We start from the raw sequence: 17,988 nt of genomic DNA on the forward strand, positions 1-17,988 counted from the left end.
TGCCTGCCTGCCTGCCTGCCTGCCTGCCTGCCTGCCTGCCTGCCTGCCTGCCTGCCTGCCTGCCTGCCTGCCTGCCTGCCTGCCTGCCTGCCTGCCTGCCTGCCTGCCTGCCTGCCTGCCTGCCTGCCTGCCTGCCTGCCTGCCTGCCTGCCTGCCTGCCTGCCTGCCTGCCTGCCTGCCTGCCTGCCTGCCTGCCTGCCTGCCTGCCTGCCTGCCTGCCTGCCTGCCTGCCTGCCTGCCTGCCTGCCTGCCTGCCTGCCTGCCTGCCTGCCTGCCTGCCTGCCTGCCTGCCTGCCTGCCTGCCTGCCTGCCTGCCTGCCTGCCTGCCTGCCTGCCTGCCTGCCTGCCTGCCTGCCTGCCTGCCTGCCTGCCTGCCTGCCTGCCTGCCTGCCTGCCTGCCTGCCTGCCTGCCTGCCTGCCTGCCTGCCTGCCTGCCTGCCTGCCTGCCTGCCTGCCTGCCTGCCTGCCTGCCTGCCTGCCTGCCTGCCTGCCTGCCTGCCTGCCTGCCTGCCTGCCTGCCTGCCTGCCTGCCTGCCTGCCTGCCTGCCTGCCTGCCTGCCTGCCTGCCTGCCTGCCTGCCTGCCTGCCTGCCTGCCTGCCTGCCTGCCTGCCTGCCTGCCTGCCTGCCTGCCTGCCTGCCTGCCTGCCTGCCTGCCTGCCTGCCTGCCTGCCTGCCTGCCTGCCTGCCTGCCTGCCTGCCTGCCTGCCTGCCTGCCTGCCTGCCTGCCTGCCTGCCTGCCTGCCTGCCTGCCTGCCTGCCTGCCTGCCTGCCTGCCTGCCTGCCTGCCTGCCTGCCTGCCTGCCTGCCTGCCTGCCTGCCTGCCTGCCTGCCTGCCTGCCTGCCTGCCTGCCTGCCTGCCTGCCTGCCTGCCTGCCTGCCTGCCTGCCTGCCTGCCTGCCTGCCTGCCTGCCTGCCTGCCTGCCTGCCTGCCTGCCTGCCTGCCTGCCTGCCTGCCTGCCTGCCTGCCTGCCTGCCTGCCTGCCTGCCTGCCTGCCTGCCTGCCTGCCTGCCTGCCTGCCTGCCTGCCTGCCTGCCTGCCTGCCTGCCTGCCTGCCTGCCTGCCTGCCTGCCTGCCTGCCTGCCTGCCTGCCTGCCTGCCTGCCTGCCTGCCTGCCTGCCTGCCTGCCTGCCTGCCTGCCTGCCTGCCTGCCTGCCTGCCTGCCTGCCTGCCTGCCTGCCTGCCTGCCTGCCTGCCTGCCTGCCTGCCTGCCTGCCTGCCTGCCTGCCTGCCTGCCTGCCTGCCTGCCTGCCTGCCTGCCTGCCTGCCTGCCTGCCTGCCTGCCTGCCTGCCTGCCTGCCTGCCTGCCTGCCTGCCTGCCTGCCTGCCTGCCTGCCTGCCTGCCTGCCTGCCTGCCTGCCTGCCTGCCTGCCTGCCTGCCTGCCTGCCTGCCTGCCTGCCTGCCTGCCTGCCTGCCTGCCTGCCTGCCTGCCTGCCTGCCTGCCTGCCTGCCTGCCTGCCTGCCTGCCTGCCTGCCTGCCTGCCTGCCTGCCTGCCTGCCTGCCTGCCTGCCTGCCTGCCTGCCTGCCTGCCTGCCTGCCTGCCTGCCTGCCTGCCTGCCTGCCTGCCTGCCTGCCTGCCTGCCTGCCTGCCTGCCTGCCTGCCTGCCTGCCTGCCTGCCTGCCTGCCTGCCTGCCTGCCTGCCTGCCTGCCTGCCTGCCTGCCTGCCTGCCTGCCTGCCTGCCTGCCTGCCTGCCTGCCTGCCTGCCTGCCTGCCTGCCTGCCTGCCTGCCTGCCTGCCTGCCTGCCTGCCTGCCTGCCTGCCTGCCTGCCTGCCTGCCTGCCTGCCTGCCTGCCTGCCTGCCTGCCTGCCTGCCTGCCTGCCTGCCTGCCTGCCTGCCTGCCTGCCTGCCTGCCTGCCTGCCTGCCTGCCTGCCTGCCTGCCTGCCTGCCTGCCTGCCTGCCTGCCTGCCTGCCTGCCTGCCTGCCTGCCTGCCTGCCTGCCTGCCTGCCTGCCTGCCTGCCTGCCTGCCTGCCTGCCTGCCTGCCTGCCTGCCTGCCTGCCTGCCTGCCTGCCTGCCTGCCTGCCTGCCTGCCTGCCTGCCTGCCTGCCTGCCTGCCTGCCTGCCTGCCTGCCTGCCTGCCTGCCTGCCTGCCTGCCTGCCTGCCTGCCTGCCTGCCTGCCTGCCTGCCTGCCTGCCTGCCTGCCTGCCTGCCTGCCTGCCTGCCTGCCTGCCTGCCTGCCTGCCTGCCTGCCTGCCTGCCTGCCTGCCTGCCTGCCTGCCTGCCTGCCTGCCTGCCTGCCTGCCTGCCTGCCTGCCTGCCTGCCTGCCTGCCTGCCTGCCTGCCTGCCTGCCTGCCTGCCTGCCTGCCTGCCTGCCTGCCTGCCTGCCTGCCTGCCTGCCTGCCTGCCTGCCTGCCTGCCTGCCTGCCTGCCTGCCTGCCTGCCTGCCTGCCTGCCTGCCTGCCTGCCTGCCTGCCTGCCTGCCTGCCTGCCTGCCTGCCTGCCTGCCTGCCTGCCTGCCTGCCTGCCTGCCTGCCTGCCTGCCTGCCTGCCTGCCTGCCTGCCTGCCTGCCTGCCTGCCTGCCTGCCTGCCTGCCTGCCTGCCTGCCTGCCTGCCTGCCTGCCTGCCTGCCTGCCTGCCTGGGGGGATGACAAGTTAAGTTGCGGTAGCAGCTTTTAGCCTCATCTCCCTCCATTGCTAATGAAAAATTAAGCTCTGCCTGCCTACCTGCCTGCCTGCCTGCCTGCCTGCCTGCCTGCCTGCCTGCCTGCCTGCCTGCCTGCCTGCCTGCCTACCTACCTACCTACCTACCTACCTACCTACCTACCTACCTACCTACCTACCTACCTACCTACCTACCTACCTACCTACCTACCTACCTACCTACCTACCTACCTACCTACCTACCTACCTACCTACCTACCTACCTACCTACCTACCTACCTACCTACCTACCTACCTACCTACCTACCTACCTACCTACCTACCTACCTACCTACCTACCTACCTACCTACCTACCTACCTACCTACCTACCTACCTACCTACCTACCTACCTACCTACCTACCTACCTACCTACCTACCTACCTACCTATCTACCTACCTGTCTGTCTCTCTGTCTGTCTTTCTGTCTGTCTGCCTGCCTGTCTGTCTGTCTGTCTGTCTGTCTGTCTGTCTGTCTGTCTGTCTGTCTGTCTGTCTTTCTATCTGTCCGTCCGTCCGTCCGTCCGTCCGTCCGTCCGTCCGTCCGTCTGTCTGTCTGTCTGTCTGTCTGTCTGTCTGTCTGTCTGTCTGTCTGTCTGTCTGTCTGTCTGTCTGTCTGTCTGTCTGTCTGTCTGTCTGTCTGGATGCCTGCCTGCCTGCCTGCCTGCCTGCCTGCCTGTCTGCCTTGCCCTGCCCTGGCCTTGCCTAGCCTGCCTGCCTGCCTGCCTGCCTGCCTGTCTGCCTTGCCCTGCCCTGGCCTTGCCTAGCCTGCCTGCCTGCCTGTAAAAGACAATAGTATAAAATAGCATAAGGCATTAAAGGCTTTTGCCTTAATAAATATTTATCATTGTTTATCAGTGTTATCCCTGAATATTACAAAGGGTGTTCACCGGAGAAAAACAATATAATCAAGATCAATGTGAACAGTTTAATCTACACATATTCGCTGTGTCTGCCGACAGCTCTTAACCCTTATAAGACAGTCATAAGTTATCATTCTGTTAGGTTTAAATTCACGTAGGCATTGGCGCAATGAGATATGGGATATCTGAGCTGCTAAAACGCGCAGAAAATAAGGTATCAAGCTATATAATGACTTCAGTAGGTGATTTCATCATCATCAGCCTCACTATACCTGCTGCAGAGCGAAGGACTCTCCCATATTTCTCGATTTACGCGGTTCTGTGCTAGCTCCATCCACTTGACGCCTGCGAACTTAACCTCATCCGCCCACCTAACTTTCTGCCGCCCCCTGCTACGCTTTCTTTATCTTGGAATACAGTTTGTTACCATGAGCGACCTTCGGTTATCCTCTCTTCGCAGTACATGTGCTGCCCATGCCGATGTCTTCTTCCTGACTGCCACTAGAATGTCAGTAACTTCAATTATTTCTCTTACTCACTCTGCACGGTTTCTATCTCTTAATGTTACCCTACTATTTTTCTTTCCATAGCTGTCTGCGTTGTCCCCAGATTCAGTAGCACCTTCTTTGTTAGTCTCCAAGTTTCAGCCCCATAGGTGAGTGCAGGTAAGATGCAACTGTTGAATCAGGACAACCTTAGACTGCAATCAAGCAAAGGATCAAGCAGGGTTTCGGAAACGGTACTCTACTATCGATCATATCCATACCATCAATCAGGTGATAGAAAAATGCTCGGAGTATAACCAGCCCTTATACATAGCATTCATTGATTACGAAAAAGCATTTGACGCAGTTGAAACCTCGGCTGTTATGCAGGCATTGCGAAATCAGGGGGTAGACGAGCCGTACGTGAAAGTGCTGGAAGATATATATAGTGGCTGCACAGCAACCATAGTTCTGCATAAAGAAAGTAACAAAATTCCCATAAAGAAAGGTGTTAGGCAAGGAGACACAATCTCCCCAGTACTATTCACAGCTTGTTTAGAGGAAGTATTCAGAGACTTGGAATGGGAGCAGTTAGGGATAAGGGTAGATGGAGAATACCTCAGTAATCTGCGATTTGCTGATGACATTGCCTTGCTAAGTAACTCAGGAGATGAACTGCAAAGAATGATTGGTGACCTAGGCAAGAAACGTAGAAAGGTAGGCTAGAAAATCAATTTGCAGAACCCTAAGGTAATGTTTAACAGCCTCGGGAAGGTACAGCAGTAGGTGAGTTAAGTGCATACAAATAAATAATGGGCATCGTATGTGGAATCACCGAGTAAGTTATACACTACACCTTGTACAGCCCATATTAGAAGGCTAAACAGGCACATGTCAGGAGCGGTTCACTGAAGTGATTTTATCCGGTCTTTGCCTTGGACACACGCGTCTTACAAATACCATTCTGCTTAATAAATAAAATACCTGCCTGTGAACAATGCGAATAATTGCCGAGTAAACCTCATTGAATTTATATGCCCGCATTTCCAGACACTGTGGAGAAACCACTTTACTATTTTCATTCAAGCGGCGCGGCTTGCATGAAAAGCTACTCGCCCATACGATGGCCCTTATGTGATTGGGGTCAGAGTTATTGACAACACCTACGAAACTGTACGAGATACCTCGACTGGTCACGGATCTGCGAAAACTGAACTGTCGCAGGTCAGTCGCCTGAAGCCATGACACTCTCTGTATACAGCATAAATCGCCCAGCGAGGTTCAGCTGCGCAGGTGCTAATTGTCACGGATGATTGAAGCGAAGTAGCCGAAGGTTGGTGGTGTGCGTGGTGAAAGAATTGGAAGTGCTGTTCTGAACGGAACCAAGATCTGACTTCTCGCCTCTGGCGCGACCCATTCCTGCGTGAAGGACTCATTCACCTCCTAACAACATTTTAAAGACTGCCCATTCACCGTTTCTCTGAGTGTCAAAATTTAGGTCAGGTTATAAAATCAAATAGGCCCTTCCAGAGCACGCATTTCTTGCTTGTCTCAACAATTTTATTTGAAGTTATTTCATTTTGGTTTGCATTACTAAGCAATGAAAACCTCGGGAGAGCAAGCTCACGAAGGCGTATTCACCCCGTAAGAAGACCACTTACACAAATAAATCAAAAAGATAAACATGACATGGAGGCATACATCATGAATATGTCCGTAAATATACAATCACAATTGGTTATATCAAAGCATATTGTTGGGAATATGTGCAAGTTGCACGCATTTATTTGTATTTACATATTGATTGGTACTCTCAGTGTAGAAACATTACTGAGTGGAATGGGATAGTTACAAATATATTACTAAATTTAGCAAGAAATAAAGGGTACAGAATAACGGGTGCTGTTGATAACAGAAGGATGAACAATGTAATCGAATACAAATAACTTTGAATGGTATATAGTATTATGAGAAAGTTAAAAAGCAACATACAGTTACATTTGCGGAGACGCATAAAGACAGGCAAGTAAAAGGCGCACACAGTGTATAATTTACTAGATACAGCAAAACATCAAGATGGTACATGTTGCGCATGCCCAGCTTTCTGGGACATTAACTACTCACGCCATCTACCGGCAGGTGGCGGCGGCAGGGTGCGTTGCCTAATGGGAATGGGTACAAAAGAATACAAAAAATGTCAACAAAAGCACGCACGCCAAAATTATTCCGGGATTTATATAATATATAGTTAGCCGAAGATTGTGCCGAAGTTTCAGCTCTGTGCTCTTATTACACGAGTTTCCCAGCGCGTCTGAATATTATGCATTGCTTCCTACGGCAAGGCACCAAAATTTCCCTATTTTTCAGACTTTGAAACTGTATAGCGTCGTAACGCGGATAGATATCGAAAATGATTCCCGGTTTTTGGTACCCTAACATACGCTGATTAAAATGGTTTGCGTCGATCTGGCATAGATTTAATCATGCAGCTTCCTGGGGCCGTTTTATGTGCAACCTGATGTCGCCTCGCATATGAAACACGGCGCCTGCAGTGGGCAAATTTGTCTGCGTTTGTGTGCGTCCTACTTTTCCTTCGTCCGTGTCTTATTAGCGCAGTTTTTTATTGCAGTGGGCAGTTATGCAGAAGAGGTAGTCGGGTGATTCCTCATAAGATAGATGAAAGCGTGGCTTCTCGAAATTTTTACGTGATGTTTCCTGACGTTTAAATAAAAAAATATCTGCAACTGGTTTTAATCCATTTTTGTTTTCTATAAGCACCAGGTATAATTAATGGCCAAGAGGTCTAGCGCCACGATTAAATGCTCTGCTGTTTGGCTAAGTTTTTATGAATGACATAAAATGTTAATGTTATGTAAATAAAACTCGTTCGACTACGTATCAAAATCTTTTTATTTCCGCTCAGTTAAATTTATTTTTGTTTTTATAGCGAAATTTTTAACGAAACGTCAGCCCAAGAAAACTACTTTTTTTGTTATTTTGCGTATCTAAAAAAGGTTACTACAAAGCAGCAGTAATGCGCTCATTAACAACGTTAGAAAGGAAGCAGCTACCGCGATCGGTAAGCAGTTGACGAGGAGCGCCATGAAGCAAGATGACGTCATGCAAAAGAAAGTCTTCAACGTCGGAGGCACAGCTGGTGAGGACAGCTCTGGTTATGGCATACCTAATGGCGTAATTGGTCGCTACGGCAATCCATTTGTTCCCTCAAGTGAATGTGGGAAATGGCCCAAGGAGGTCGAGACCAACTCGAGAAAAGGGCACAGTTGGAATTGCGAGTGGTTGCAGGGGCCCACTAGGGTGAAGAGACTGGGTCTTCCTGCGCTGGCACAGCTCACAGACGGCGACGTAGCGACGAACAGAGCGGTAGAGGCCAGGCCAGTAGAATCGCCGTTTAACATTGTCGTATGTGCGGGATACTCCTAGGTGCCCTGCTGTAGGAGCATCTTGAAGGTGCGCAAGAACCGCGGAGCGTAGATGTGTCGGGACAACAAGCAAAACGTCTACACCATCTGGGCGCATATTGCGTCAGTGTAATGTGTTATTAAGCAGCATAAACATACCGATGGGCGGATCGGTGCTGTCATTGCGTAGGTGATCAATAATGGGGCCAGGGAAGGATCACGACTCTGTTCGACGCCGATGTGGAGAAAGTTCGAAGTGGACAAAACGCAGTCATCAGCAGTATTGTCAGAAAGGTCAGGAGGGTCAACGGCGTGGCGGGACAAGCAGTCGGCGTCTTGATGTAGGCGGCCTGACTTGTACACAGCAGTAAAAGTTTATTCTTGTAGTCGCAAAGCCCAGCGACCTAAGCGGCCAGTAGAGTCCTTAAGTGATGACACCCAACACAAGGCATGATGGTCCGTCACTACGCTGAAGGGCCGCCCAAACAAATAAGGGCAGAATTTGGTCAACGCCCAAACAAGTACAAGGCATTCGCGCTCCGTAATGGAATAATTGCGCTCGGACAGAGAGAAGGCGGCTGGCATAGGCAATCACACGAGAGTGGCCGTGCTGGTACTGGGCAAGGATGGCGCCAATACCATGTCCGCTAGCGTCGGTGCGCGGTTCTGTAGGCGCAGACGGGTCGAAGTGCGCCAGTACAGGAGGATCAGTGAGCGCGGAAATGAGCGTTGTGAAGGCCTGAGCTTGTTCACGGCTCCAGGAGAAATTCACGTTTTTCTGCAAAAGGGAAGTAAGGAGACGTGCTAGGTCAGCGAAGTTCCGAATGAAGAGACGGAAGTAGGAGCAGAGCCCAAGAAAACTTCGCACATCACTTGTATTACGTGGTGTAGGGAACTCGCGGACTGCACGAACTTTATCAGGGTCGGGCTGCACATAATTTTCGTCAACCAAATGTCCCAGGATTTTGATCTGGCGGCGGCCGAAGCTGCATTTTCTTGCGTTGAGTTGAAGACTGACGCGGCGAAAGACTGCCAGTATCGTAGAAAGCCGTTCAAGGTGACTTGTGAGCGTGGGAGAGAAAACGACCACGTCATCTAAGTAGTATAAGCACGTTGTCCACTTGAAGCTACGGAGAAGCGAGTCCATCATGCGCTCGAGGGTCGCAGGAGCGTTACAGAGGGCAAATGGCACGACCTTAAATTGGTATAGTCCGTCAGGGGTGAAAAATGCGGTTTTCTCTCGATCCCGTTCGTCGACAGCTATTTGCCAGTAGCCGGAACGCATGTCGATCGAGGAAAAATAGCTGGCACCATGCAAGCAGTCGAGGGCGTCGTCAATTCTCGGGAGCGGATAAACGTCATTTTTAGTGATCTGATTGAGGTGGCGGTATTCTACACAGAATCTCCAAGTTTGATCTTTCTTTTCGACTAAAACGACAGGAGACGCCCCGGGCCTGCAGGAAAGCTCAATAATATTATTTGTCAACATCTTGTCGACCTCCTTCTGTATCACGTGGTGCTCAGCAAGAGAGACTCGATAAGGCCTTCTGTGAATAGGGCTGGCATCACCAGTATTGATGCGAAGGGTAACGAGAGATGTCTAGGCCAAAGGTCGGTCACCAAAATAAAAAATGTCGCTGTACGAAAACAAAAGGTCGAGGAGAGCACTGGCTTGCTAAGGTGTCAAATCCGGTGCTATCATGGGAGTAAAAAGGGTCGAACGAGAAGCTGATACGGGGGGTTCAGACAGAGGCACAGGCTTGAGGGCAGAAACTTCGCAGTCAGCCAACGGAAGCAAGTCAGCGAGTGCAATGCCATGGAGCGAAACTTGGACAGAGCGGCTAAAGTTAAGGACGGGAAGATAGGTTCAATTATCCGTGACGGTCAGGACAGTGTGAGGGAGTATGACGTTACGTTGGAGAACAACATCGCTGATTGAACAAGTGACCTATGTACCATCAGGAATAGCAGGAAACGGGGCCAAAGGAACATACATGGCAGCTTCGGGCGGTAGGCGAACAAACTCGACGGAGCAGAGGCGTGGCTTGATATCTGTGCAGTCGGAGCAAAAGGCAGGTCTAAGCGAAGGAGGCCACTTGAACAATCAATCAGGGCAGAGTGCGCCGTTAAAAAGTCGATGCCGAGGTTCACACCGTGAGGGCAGCGGTCAATTACAGTGAAGGGCACAGGGGTAGTTCGACCACAAATGCTCACGCGGGCAGTGCAAAGTCCCACGACGGCAGCGACGCCTCCATCGGCGACACGAACGGCTGATGAAGAGGCGGGTGTGACAACTTTTTTGAGTCGGCGGCGAAACGAAGAGCTGAGGACGGAAATTGGGGCACCAGTGTCAATGAGGGCGGTAACAGGCACACCATCTACACAGATATCTAGAAGATTGCGGCGATGAGCGAGGGTCAGCAGAGGATTTTCGGGCCGGGTCGTCAATGCAGCTTCACGTCCGGGAGCTGCATTGATCAGTTTTCCGGGAGCGGGCCAGAGAAGTGAGGGGAAGAGGAACGGTGAGGTAGGGGCGAGCGAGAACGGCGGGTCTGGGGAAACGGCGATCGGCTGGACATGCGCGGGGATGGCGAGTTAAAGTCACGAGAGGGCGTATCACGGAGAGAGGTTGGGTGTGGTCCGTAGGCGGTGCTGCGATCATGATAGTAGCGTGGTAGAGTTGGCGGACCACAACGGCTGCCGCAATGGCGAAAAATGTGGCCGGCACATGAGCAGTTGAAGCAGATGGGTGGGTTGTCCAAGGTCCGCCATTCTTCTGGGTTGCGGTAGCGTCGGGTAGATTCGGGGTATCGCGTCGGGAAGGGCGCAGTCGGAGCCCCAGCAGCTACCACCGGAACGGTGGGCTGGGCAGATGGCTGTGCGGACGGCTGACCAGAGCTGAGGCTTATGCTCGCATTAAGGCCGACGTTCGCGAATTCTTGGCGAACGACAGCTTGGATCAGTGCTATAGTAGCATCCGCCGGCTGAGGTGTGAATGCTACGGGTTCCATTGCCTTCAGCTCTCTGCGAACGATCCTGGTCAAGTTTGGCTCATGGGACGGCTGCTGCAGTGTTGGCAGATCTTCGCACAACGACGTAGCAACTGTATTTGGCAAGCGGTCGAAGCGGGGAGCAATACGACGATGTTTAGCTTGCTCAAACCGCCGGCATACCTCGAGGACGGAGTCTACCGTCGTACAATCTTTGCAAAATAGAAGGTTAAAAGCGTCGTCAAGAATGCTCTTCAGATGTGGTCCACCTTGTCACACTCGGGCATGGCGCTGTTTACTTTGTGGCATAGAGCTAGTACGCCTTGTATGTACGACAGATATGATTCGGTCGACGACTGTGCTCGCGATGCCAGGTCCTTTTTAGCGCCGAGCTTGCGTCCGATCGGCTTGCCAAAGAGATCCCGAAGCTTCTCTTTGCACATGTCCCAGGATGTTAGATCTTCTTCGTGCGTTTCGAACCAGACGCGCGCCGTACCAGCCAGGTAGAAAATGACATTTGCAAGCATCAACGTTGCGTCCCATCGGTTGTGCTTACTGACTCGCTCGTACATAGCGAGCCAGTTTCGACGTCAATGTCATCGGTGCCGCAAAAGGTTCCCGGATCACGAGGAAGCCCGACGACGACAGTGGGCGCTAGTTGTGCCGCTGTAGAGGTAGCTGCGTCGGACTGCATAGTGCTAGCACCAAGTTGGCGGCCATTACGGAGATCCAGTTTGTGGTATTGGTGTCTTACCCAGCACCTCCACCATGATGTTACGAGGCACGTCGAGATGTTAGGAAGCGATGGTACGTCGTAGCCGCAACAGTTCACCGTCAGGGACACACTCACAGGAGAACCAGACGTAGCTGCAGCGTCGTCTTACTCCACTAGCCCAGCACTTCGCCATCGTCTCTTTCACTGCGTGCCGTAACAATATTATTCTGGCCTTCTTTTAGCGGAAAAACATTTTTCAACGTGGCCACCGTTGGAAAACGGAGCGAAACCTAGCCGCACAATCAAATTTGTAAAAATTAAAATTCTTGACGCATAACTTTTAAACTTTTCATGCAAATAAAACAAACATGTTTTAAATAAGTGCACATATAGATTATTTATTATAAATAAAACGCGCATAATTACGAGTTACAAACATTTCAAGCTCTGAACGTTACATTTCGGTATACTGTATACCCTTCATAGGAGGCACTCGAAGCAGTGGAATAGGTCTCTGTCCATGCCGTCGCAGTCAACCGCATCACCCCTGTTACGCTAGCTGATAGCTTTACTAAAAAAAAGGCAGTTCGTTTTGAAAAGGGCAATATAGTGCGAATATAAAATATTTTATTACACACTGTCCTACGCAACAATCGGAAACAAAATTTGTGAAGTCAGAATCACCGCGTCATTACAATGTATTGCTGTTACATATACAACCTAAACAGTCCACTACAGATGTCGCTATAATATTATTAAAGCTAAAAACAATTCACAACAGACAGGACACATAAAAGAAGCAATGCTTTAAGAAAAACAGTAAGGCAAACTTCTCGTCGGTTAGCAAAGAATATCAGTCAGCAAAAGTTGAATATAAATATTATTATTAAATAGTAATTTCAATATATATATGCTCACAGTTTATACAGCCAATGCAGCTTATGTCGGACAATGTAGCAATATCCTTGATAGTTTCAAATGTTGTGGCTTGAGCTCCCCAGTTGGTGCAGAAACAACGGCACAGAACGGCAGACTATCACATGCAGGAATAAGCGGACAAAGGAGTCAGGCCATCCTAAATAACCTCGGGCGTAGTTTTGGCGCCTTTTTTGCCGGAGAGGAGTGCTTTCTTCTATTTTCAGTCCTGCTGTACCTGATTGGTGTATTTTTCCTCGCCGGAGACGTCTCCGCAGTCTCACTGACTTTAGATATTTAGCTTTCGGCATCGCAAGTTTGTGTGTGTGCGTGCGTGTGTGCATGTGTGTGTGTGTGTGTGTGTGTGTGTGTGTGTGTGTGTGTGTGTGTGTGTGTGTGTGTGTGTGTGTGTGTGTGTGTGTGTGTGTGTGTGTGTGTGTGTGTGTGTGTGTGTGTGTGTGTGTGTGTGTGTGTGTGTGTGTGTGTGTGTGTGTGTGTGTGTGTGTGTGTGTGTGTGTGTGTGTGTGTGTGTGTGTGTGTGTGTGTGTGTGTGTCGCGCTTCCCTGGAGCCTAATATATGTATATGTTTATTTATCCACTGCACAGACGAGAGAGAGAGTTTTCTACTTGGTCTCAAGTTTAGTGCGCCGCCTGTGCTACGCTATGAGCAAGGAGGGCAGGCGTGTGTAGCTTAGAATGCTTCTTTAGAGGATCTAAATATATACACTGCACGTTCGCTACCCCCAAAAGCACGATTCAGCCCCATTGCCATTTCGTTTCTCCGTATGTGTACATGAAGCGCCCCTCTCCACCCAGAAAAACTGGGCAGTAAATCGTGCCTACTTAAAGCAATCGAATGCTGCACCCTTCGTTCTCTTCGCGCATTTGTCTTGACTCTTGGTGTCGTACATCAATATGTCATCGGGAAGGCCAAGTCAGGCGGCCATGTCAGTCACATAGAACTGACAAAACAAATGGCGATGCAGGGAAGAAAAAAGCGACAGTATGGTGCTCTTTGTTCTGGTGCCTGTGACGGGCGTAGCAGGGTTTTAAAGCGAAAAAAGAATGAATCAGAACGCGAGGATAAGCCCCTTTTCCATGCATTCAGCAGGGAGTCTCAGAATGTGCGAATACGCTTCCAAGAAAAAAGCAACTCCCCTGCCCGCAGTGGCCCAAGTGTCCGAACCCCACTTTGCGGAGACAGACATCTCCTTTTTTTGTCTTTCTTTAATATAGCCTTCGTGAAGTGAAGGAAATGCACGCGACCTCTTTCGGCAGCTGGTCGCGTGCTCGAATTCTTGGTAGCTGCAAGGAGGAAGTTTGTACACCAGTTCTGTAGCTTCAGGTCAAGTGCAGACGTTTCAACCCCACATTCTTTTCTTGGGCTTCCGATGTTTCAGGCTCGTCAGGCGAGCAGTAAGCTGGGCTTTAAATCAAGAGATGTCAGTTTTATTGCCTGTCTCGGCAGCAAATGCTTTCTTCCTTTGGAGGACGCACGAGGGGCGCAGGCCAGCGGAAAGGAATCAGTGGCGAAAGCTTGGTCCCGCACAGAGCCAACGGGCACAAACAATACAAGCAGTGAAGCTTCTTTAGTAAGAAGACTCCCCATTTCTTTCTCTTTCTGTCCCCCTCTTCACACTAAACGGGTGACTAGGAGCAAAGAATAGTCAGGCAGAAAGAGGGTACGACCATTTGGAGAGAGCGGCCGTTCTGCATCTTTGCTCTAGTGCTGAGCAATGGGAGAATCTGTTTGTTCAGTAGCAGATCGCGACAAGCCAAAGAGGACCGGTCCGAACGTTCGCTTTTTACAAGCGGAAAGCAGAGGACATCTTCAGCGGAAAGCTTTGCTTAGAACAGGAGCTTAATTGGTGACTGACAGTCATTGCGCCGGCAATTCACTCACGGTACCGAAAGCCTCCTTAGGAGCCGCTGCAGGTTCTGAAGTGGCTGTCTGTTACACAGAAGGATAAACACGAGAAAAAAAAATGTGTTTGTCGACCGTAGAAGCTGCTGTTTTACTCCGTAAGCACCTGAGCTGCAGTCAATAGTAAATAGAAGGGACTGAATAGGTTAGTAGGAAAATAACACGGAGAAAAGCGAGCGCAGAGCTATATGCACTAATTACGTTATTCAAAATTATGTGCAAGAAACAAGAACAAGCGAAAAATGCCACCCGCACGCTGTCTCGCATCCCTGTTCCACGCGGATGGGGGGTTTCGAGCACTGCACATGTTCGGACTTACCCGAAAGCCAGAGCCCGGCCAGGCCCGCATGCATCTTCAGGTAACAGCGCAAAAAACATGGACAGAACACGTGAACAAGAACACACAGCAGCTCTCGTTGTGTGTTCTTGCTCTTGTGTCCTGTCCATGTTTTTTTGCGCTGTTACCTGATTCTATACCAAGTATAAAACTTTTTTGGCGTAAAGACTTTCGAATTGAGTGGAGCACGTGACTGTTGCTGGATGCCATAGAGCAGATATGGAATCTGTACGACGGTGCACAGAGTGCATAAATGTCGATTTTCCAAGAATTCGTCTAATTTCTACTTTGAACGAGAAATTTAGAGCTCATTCAGGACTCATTTATACCCTTAAAGAATGAGCTTAAGCCTCCCCAATAATGTAGCACCTTACACTTGCAGAGCGTGATAGGCAAATAATGTAGCTGGCAATAGAAGCTTCCGCCGTTGCTTTCGCAATTCAACTAGCGATAACTACAGCTAAACCACAATTTTTTTTATTGGAGCTGCCTATTAGGGCGTACCGTAGATGTTGTGTCCGCTAGTTAGGAGAACAAATACAGCGGGAATGGTCAATTACGTTGCATTTCAGTATAAACTACAATCTATCCAGTAAATGCGAAGAAAGCGATCAGCTGGTGCTGCTGACGTAAACAAATCATTGTGACTAGAAAGCAAGACATAGCCAAACCAAGACCAAAACAAACAACATATCAGAAGTGGTTCTGTTCAAGCCAAGGCAAATAAACTTCTCTGATTGATATACAACCATGGTTTGAACTTCACTCAGAAATGCCCTGTTGGCTTTTTATTTATTTTTCGTCTCAGTAGCGACATTCACAAGTTTGTTACTCACAGCCGATCTTACCCGCTGACAAAGAAGCAAAACATTCCGAGCGATATTTCTGCTGGTGATGTTTTATAGTTCTGGCTGCTTCTAGCACCTTAAAGCTAAGCTGGCTACGTCCACAATAACATGGCGCATTTTGTTTTTTTTTTACTTGAGTTCGTGTAGTGTTACGAGACACAGAATGTTTCCCGGAGTTGGGAATCGCTAGCTGCGGTGCCACGTCACATCGCGATGGCAAATTGCAATCGCTGCAAACGCAGTTCGCAAATATATAAGAAAGTTGCGAAGTGTGTTCAGTTTGTGGTGGTCAGTCAATTAAATGCAGTATGTAAATAAAAGCGATAATAACGCTTATGCTAAAGCATATACATTTCCTTTTTGCGCATTTTACCCGTAGGATGCCCAGGACGAAATAAGGTCTGGTTAGTAAATGTGATTGTATACCCTGCTTATAAGGAACCTCTGATATTGGAGATAAAAAAACTGCTCCCTAGTGCACGTAACTTATAAAAGGGTTCAACTGTAGTTGTAAGATTTGCAAAAGGAGTCTAGGAGGCTGAGAAGCGATGCACCCCGGGAAAGAAGGGCACAGTGACAGTGTGCCATGTCTCCTCACGCAGAGGCGCATATTTTCGTTGTGTAATACCAACCAGCCCAAAGCGCCACTTTAGTAAACTCAGATTAACACCCGTGAGCAGAAGCCAAATTAAAGTTTATAAAAAGAATTATGCAGTCAATGATTCTGAAAGCAGGGACACCGAGTGTTTGGGGAAGCATCTTTGGGTGAAGGAAATGAGGGCGTTTAATGGACCAATCTCAAAAATCATTCAGGGGAGCTGCAGGTTGCCACTAATATTCTATAACTGCTTTCACCTGCCTTTGCTGTGGCTGAGTGAACTAGTTGTTTCATCAACGTAATGCTAGTACGGGTTTCGTGACTGGAACTTAACTTTTCTGATATGAATCAACCATCACGGATAGCTGCGTTCTTCACGAGTTTTGTGACGGGAGTGAGGCACTCCCGTACAAGCTGAGGTAACAACGTTTTGTTAAACGACGTCTCTCGCTTCGTGCACGGACCAATCTCAAAAATAAAAAATCATGGGAGCTGCAGGTTACCGCTAATATTCTATAATTTCTCTCGCCTGCCTTTGCTGCGGCTGAATGACTCAGCTGTTTTATCGACGTAATGCTACTACGGGTTTCGTTTCTGGAACTTAACTTTTCTGATATGAACCAACCATCACGAATAACTTCGCTCTTCAGGAATTTTGTGACGGGGGTGAGACACACGGTACACGCTAAACAAACAACGTTTTGTTAGACGATGTCTCTCGCTTTGTGCACGCTGAGCGTTCGTGAAATGAGCGGCCAGCAGTGACAAAAAACACTCTCGAAGTTTTCGTGAACTTTGGCTTTAGCGTACTGTGGTAGAAACACGATGTTCAAGTTTAGGAACTCAGGTCGCGGAATTGCCGACAGACCAGAGCAAGGATACTCCCCCCCATAGACACCACCACCACTGCTTTCGCAAAAAGCTGCACAGAGCACGAGTAGGATTATTCCTTAGTTCTTTTACATAATTGTCAAACAGATGCATGTACCCTTGCGTGCGTTCAATTGTTCAATTTTTTTTAATGGTTCCAACGACAACATAAGCATGTAAACGTAATTCATTATTCCCCTACGACATTACGTCATTACTATGTTCCGCTGAATCAAAGCATGTCGCTTGTATAAATGTTGGCTGCAATTTTCATGACTCCAGTGGTATGTAGTCCTAAATTTACAATACAAGGTTAGAGTGAAGTTCATCCCAAAGCTGCGTGAGGCTACAGAAGTAATTTTCCCTCTCTTCAAGTGTCGTCCGGGGGTCCCTTGTTTCTGGAAAAAGTAGGGGGAGTTACTGTGGTCGGAGTACAAAGCCCTCTTCTTCCGAGCGCGCTGTCTTTCTTGGCTTGCGAGCGCCTTGTTTCCTGCCGGGTGGGTCTACAGATGCTCAGGCTTTGTGCGCGAGAGGCATCCCCCAGAGGGGGCGAAAAGAGAAGAGAGAGGGAAACCTGCGAGCAGCGTTTCGGAATAGGCGCATGTTGGGAAGGGCACGTTTGTTTTCAAACGAATCCTACTGTTGGGCGTAAACCTGATGGGCGAGGGTCGGTGTTTTCGTTATTTTACTTTTTTTTGTAGAGTCTTGCTCTTCAGTGGGCGCACAGTAGGCGGTCAGCTGGCTGCTACTTTCAATATCTAGAGTACTGCTCGAATTTTGTTTGTGATGGCTGGCGCTGGTCTCACAGAGCTTGCGCACGTGCTCCTTGCATGGTCTACAGTGCGTGCTGGACGAGGTTGGTGCAATGGCTGTACTGCGTGGCTGAGAATGATTCCGTCATATATATAATGTAGCCCCGACGGACTTTTCTTGAGCTTTGAAGTTGTTCACCTTATATGAGCTTCTGGCTTTCGCGAGTCTGACAGTATACAAGCTTGAATTCGGCTTTGCATGCACGAGTTGGAATGTTTAGTTGCACATAGCCCTATTTTGAGTAATTCTTGTCATGTTCTCGTTATGTTGACAATGTTGTACAGCTTGAAGTGATGGTTGCGTAATGTTTTGTGAATGTTAGTCGAAGTAACTGTCATGCGAGTCTCATTGAGAACGGAGGCAAGGCGGCAAGGCTCATTGCTGCATCTAGTGCAGTGAGTGTTGTGCTGTCTTTAACGACCGTTGCTGTGCTTATTAACACACAAAGAATTTACGAAGTGGAGCATGAGATCATATTCTGCTTAAATGAGAACGTAAGTGCGGGGTGAATTCTGATATGTGCCTTAAGCTTGCTCTCCGCCCTCAACTCTCACGGTATGG

This window comes from Amblyomma maculatum, chromosome 4 (genome assembly GCF_055883805.1).
Source record: "Amblyomma maculatum isolate TAMU_Amacu chromosome 4, ASM5588380v1, whole genome shotgun sequence".
NCBI classification, from domain to species: domain Eukaryota; kingdom Metazoa; phylum Arthropoda; class Arachnida; order Ixodida; family Ixodidae; genus Amblyomma; species Amblyomma maculatum.